This window comes from Tuber melanosporum (assembly GCF_000151645.1).
Source record: "Tuber melanosporum whole genome shotgun sequence assembly, scaffold_6, strain Mel28".
Classification (NCBI taxonomy): domain Eukaryota; kingdom Fungi; phylum Ascomycota; class Pezizomycetes; order Pezizales; family Tuberaceae; genus Tuber; species Tuber melanosporum.
Genome location: NW_003299106.1, coordinates 653,250 through 659,516, shown reverse-complemented (window position 1 = coordinate 659,516; position 6,267 = coordinate 653,250).

Here is a 6,267-nt window from a genome sequence, read left to right as displayed (position 1 = left end):
GACAGGCCAACTTCCCCTCTTTTGCCTTGGAGTGGTATTTGGAAGAGCAGAATCACATACAAGGAATTGATAACCTATTCCAATACAGTAGCGAGTTGTCAATTAACCATGTACTGGCATTTATAAATTCAGACTCTAAGAGTCAAGATGATTCAGGCAAGCGGACCGTCGGTCCAGGGCCTAGCGGCCAGCTATACCCATATCTATCAAGCAATCACGCGCTAAGCTTCCAACCGGGTCCTGATACACTAGGCACTGGAGATGGAGATCTCAAATCGTCAGCAGGACATGGGGGAGTAGAGACCAGATGGCAGTATCAGTATGGGGAATTAAAGAGAATCAGAATATCAGAGATAGTAATATATTCAATTTGTTGAGCTGTGACATGATATGACAGAGAGTAAAATTAAGATGTAATCTGCTATATGAATATCCATTCAGAATGAGTGATGAAAAGTAGCAGTTATAAGATGTCACCATGATCATAATATACTAGTACTCAAAGTCAAGAGCTATAAGACATGCAGAAAGATGGCATAAGCAGTGGACAGTATCAGTAATAATGGGTTGGTTATATATTAAAGGCCAATCAGTGGAGGTCCAGATATGAGATACTAGAAACAGGATAAGAGTACAAGGGCAAGCCAAAATGTTAGGAGTACTGGGATCGGATATCTAGGAACCACTCTAAGTAGGATGATCCTACTCGGAATGAGGATCTCCAGTCTCTATGTAGTGATGACTTCCTCCAAAAAGATAGATCTTGAGACTACAACACTACTCAGATGAATTCTTCTTCAAATGGGAACAAATATAATAAAGTTCAAAGTCTCAACAGTAGAGCATGAAGAAATAAAATGGTAAAACTTAATATCATTAAGCTATAGTATTACTCAATTATGTCCTGATCTCGAGAGGTAGTTGATTGCCAGAGTAGAGGAGAACTCAAATATGCTTAAGTAGATTTCATATACTACCAGTTGCTCTCCATCACTACTCTGCATTCGTGAGTACTCAATTCATTTGAGCTGTCTAGCTAACTTCTACAGATTGGACAAAAGATCCTCCGTAGCGAACTAGACTAGTCAGTGGTTTGCTAGCATCTACCTGAGAGAACTACTTTAGCCACTGCATCTACAATACAACTACTAGAGGAAAAACTCATCTTATTACAAATATGTTAGTGGCAAGCTACCATGCTCAAGCAGATGCAATACCAACTATAAAACTCTCTACTTATATACACTGAGTATTCTAGAAGCATCTGCAGCTCCTGAACCTCCATTGGGTTCTACTCTATTCCACATAACTCCTGATAATAACCACGTAGCTCCCTCGATTGACCCCTTCAGAGGTTAGCTACTAATGGGTACTACTCACACTCCCACCCTTCAAGAAGTAGGTCTCATCGTGACCTCAGGCTATGGTCTTAGAGTCCATAACTTTTCTGTCATACGATTACACTTTCAGGACAATGGACTTCAGTTACATTGCCCACAGGCCTCTGATAACCTCACGCACTACCTCTAACATCAAAGTGGTATTACTGCATCAGTTCAGCTCTCTTTTATACAAAGCCACTAGCAGACCATTCTCCAAATTCACCTCTACCACCTTACATATTCTGCGGACAGCCTCTGGTCAGATGGACAGTGTGAGTGTATATGATATTACTGGAAAGTTGCTACTTGAAGACTTTTAATAGGCTTACAGCAACTCTCTAGGGTGTAGCCCAGGATGCTAGAGACATATAGCAGGACCTGAGGGTGGTGTTAGCCACCATCCCTCCAAGTTACAGGTTGTTCGGAGCTCAACTGGTTGAGCGGAAGTGATCCATACAACTTGAGATTTGAATATCCTATACAGTGCTGCATGACAAACAATGTAGTAACTTCCCCCGAAATCCAGATTAACCAGTTACTTTCAAGGTATAGTAACCTGGCTCTATAGTAGGGTAATCTATGGCACGAGGCAGGGTAACACTGGATGAAAGTAGGGTAACTCTACCTGGACTCATTCTCAAACAATTCAGGATAATTTCTAAATTGACTACTTGGGTTACCCTACCCAGTAGGGCAACCAATGCTACTTACTAGTACTTATATACATCTTAGTATAGTATAGCATGTCCAACTGAGGTACCTAACCAACAGTATTTATACTGAGTAGACAATAGTCTACCACCATTCCTATTGGGGTAGTCTCTTGATACCGGTATGGGTAGAGGTTTGGCTAACTGTAATAGTACTCCCTGGAGTCTCATTACAATCTAAAACCCCCCTCTGGCCAGCTTATAGGGCCCAAGCGTTATCATACGTACTTATTTCAATTACCTCCTATGTCTACAATCCCTCAGCAGAAGTGTTCGTGAAAACGGTCTCAGATGACTAAGATATCTTAACAAAATGCCACCTTTCAACGAAGTGTAAAGTTGATCATAACCGCTTACTCCATTGTAACCATGACCATTCACAAATCTATAGCCACAGAAGCCTTCTTTACCTAATTAATTAATTTATAAATTTCCTCTACCTTTTTTACCAATAGTTAAGCATTCTGGAAATACAAAGTATGCCAATAAAAAAAGACCCCCACCTAAAACCACGTGGAGAGAAATGAGCCTTGCAGAGAAGGGCATGATAATTACCTTTTTCTACCGCCTCCAGAATATTGCCTTGGTGGCTTAAATTATTAGACGCCCATGGACAACAGTTAAGAGCTTTCTTGTTCGGGCATGTGAACGCCAATCTCTTGAAAAGCTCCTGCGTCCCAGTCACGCACCTATTTTGCGTGGTTAACAGTGTTGCACAATTATACAGGCAGACAAGTCTAACCGAAAAATGACCAGATGTGCCTTCAGGGATCTCTATGCACCCGGTGTTTCTCTTGATACTTGTAACTCTTTGTACTACCCACAGTGACTAGATATAATTGCCTACTAAATTTGCCTGGGTAGTGGACCGGGTACTCAGAGAAGCAAACATTAAAAAATAGATAGCCAAGTTAAGACCTAGGCTAAGGCCTAATCATGTGGATAAGAGATTGAGATGGGCTACAGCTCATAGGGACTGCACAGGTGAAGATTTTGCAAGGGCGATTTGGCGTGATGAGTGCAGTGTGGAGAAATCCAAGAATATAAAGCAACAATGGGTATTCAGACAACCTGCAGAGAAGTGGTTGGCTGATTGTGTACAGCCAAAGGAGAAGAAAAAGGGAATCTCGCTTATGGTTTGGGGGTGCTTTTGGGGTAAAAGAAAAGGTCTATTAGTTCCTATTACTCAAACTATCAATAAGACCAGGTATATTGGACTTTTGAGAAGATATCTTTTTCCTGTTATTCATCAAATGATTTCCTTTAGTATACAACTTGAAGATGTTCTTTTTCAGCAAGATAATGCTCCTGTTCACAAGGCATATAGTGTTATGGATTGGTTGGAGAGAAACAGTATTGAGGTTGTGAACCGTCCCCCTTATTCCCCTGATTTAAATCCTATTAAGCATGTATGGGTTGAGCTTAAAAAGCGATTGCACCAGCAGTATCTAAGGATTGCAGATACTCCAGGAGGAAAAGAGGCCGTTAGGAGAAGACTTGCACATGTATTATCATTAGTTTAGGAGATAATTCCTGAGGAGGTTTTTGAGAAGTTGTGGAAATCAATACCTGATAGGGTGGCTGCAGTTTTAGAAGCAAGGGGAGGTTAAACAAAATATTAGCTAGTTTAATTTATGGCAGGTCAATTGACGGTTGAATATTGAGAGGTGCCAGTGGTTGTTGATTGTGAACTTGAACTCGTGCCCGCCCATGCCAGTTGATAACCCTACTGGCACTGCCCCATCATGTGGTACAACTGCAATTAAATACTGTCTCAGATTACGAACACTTCTGTCCAGTGACTGTATATGACTTCAACAGTTAAGGTATAAGTATAACACCATATACCTCACTGCCATCCATCCAACCAGATCCTGTTTGCAGCATATATGAGAGATAACCTTCAGCTAAGTCTGACAAGCAGAACAGAGTAAGTCCATCAACTACCCCATGGGATACTATGCTTCACGTTTGGGACAACTTTGGGAAGAACCTCAGGTAATAGGATATTTTGGTACAAAGAGATAGTATCGAATATTACAGGATCTTTACAAGAGAGTAAGACATTCGCACCCACCCTATAATAACTAGAAAGATCTAGAACTTCAGAGCACACTACCACTGAAGTCAATAGACGTTATGGAGTATTACAGCTGGGCCCAGGACTGTATTGTAGTTGGCAGAATAATTACTAACACTAGAACAACAAATAGAACCCTGCTACCTAGAGCAACTAAGGGTTACTAACTGAGGGATTATCACCCAATCCGGTAGAATAGCTTCCTGCAAGGTAGTTAGAAGTTATCCAGAAGATATCTATTAGTTGAATTTGAAGTTATGGAGGTTAAAGGTCAAATGACCTAAGAAGGTTGAAATTTTGTCAACCTCTACAGATACAATCCACAGATGAAACTGATCATTTTATTAATAGGGAAGATAATTGGGACCAACTTACTTCAACTTGAGAACTAGGCCATAGGTTTCATGATCCTGAAGATCAGATAAATACTATCAGAAATAGTATTGTTCCTAGTTAGCAATACTAGAATTACCAAAAGAGGCTGTGGTGGTTTTTAGGATCTCCAGGTGTTTCCACCGTTGAAGAATACTCGAAGTTGTGAGTTATAACAGGAGAGGTTTATTCTTTTTATAATCAATACATGTAGTTAGCAAACACTCAGATGCTGAATATAAATATTGTAGTGTCTTCTAAGCTTTTAGATATCATCAAAGAACAGAGAGGAGACCTTCACAATATAATATTGTTCTTCTGATTGTATTCTACTTCATCTACTTCACTTCACTCTTAGTAGTCATAAATGAAAGAAGTTTATTTCAAGTATTTTAATACAATTTCTGTCTACAGAATGGAATCTTGGTTGACCTAGACAACTCTGATTCTATACAGTTTGTCTCCACCTAATACAAAACTAGGACATGTCAAGTCTAGTAGACCAGCATCTAGTAAAAAGGTATCTCTAGATACTATCAAGATGTTAAAGTTAGATTCTACACCATGACACAATACAAGTATACGAAGTGTTGTATCCTAAAAGAAGATAGATTTCAGGACAAGTGACGGCAGAGGGGTCTACATCAGAAAGAAAGGCCAGGTTATCAGATATTTTCAAGATGCAAAGCTACAGGATCAGTCAGCCACTGGAAGAGCAGGCAAAGGGTCAGATATTGTCAAGATGTACAGGATGCCTGACTGTAACGAGACTCTACAGTGTACTATTACAGTTAGCCAAAGCGATACCTATACCACTATTAAGAGACAACTGCAGTAGGAATAGTGGTAGACCAGAGTCTAGTGAGTAGAGCTACTATTAATTAGGTACTTCAGTTAGATATACTATGCCATACTAAGAAGTACACAAGTACTGGTAAGGAGCATTGGTTACCCTACCTTCAGACCAGAGTTACCCTGTCTCAAGCCATGTGTTATCCTACTATGGAGTCAAGTTACCCTGCTTGAAAGTAACTTATTACACAGTACTTTGGGGGAAATTACTAGATTGTTTGTGACATAAAACTATATAGCGTATTTGATTCTCATTTTGTTCAGATCACTCCCCTACAACCAGTTGAGCTACAAACAAGCTGTAACTTGGTGGTATGATGGCCAACACTCCCCTTCGGCCTCCTGATAGGTCTTTAGTATCATGGGGTACCACCTGGAGAGAGGCTGTAAGTCTAGCTAAGTTCTACAAGTAGAGATGCTCCTGTAATATCATATATGTTCACACTGTTTGTCTGACCAGAAGCAGTCCACACCATATATGAGGCAGTTGAGGTGAACCTGGAGAATGGTCTCCCGGTGGCCCTGTACAAAACAGACCAGAACTGACAGAGTAATACCACTTTGAATTCAGAGGTAGTACGCAAGGCTATAGAAGGCCTATGGGCATGGTAACTGAAGTCTGTTGTCATGACAGTGTACTAGTATTAGAGAATTGTTAAGGGCTCTGAGACCATAGTCTGAGGTCATGATGAGACCTACTGCTAGGAGGGTTGACTGTGGGTAGCACCTATTAGCAGTCAACCTCCAATGGAGTTAATTGGAGGCAGCTATGTGGCCATCATCCGCCATGATATAAAATAGAGTAAAACTAGATTGATGTCCCCGGGCTGTAGATGCTTGAAGAAGAATAAATATATATGGGTAGAAGATT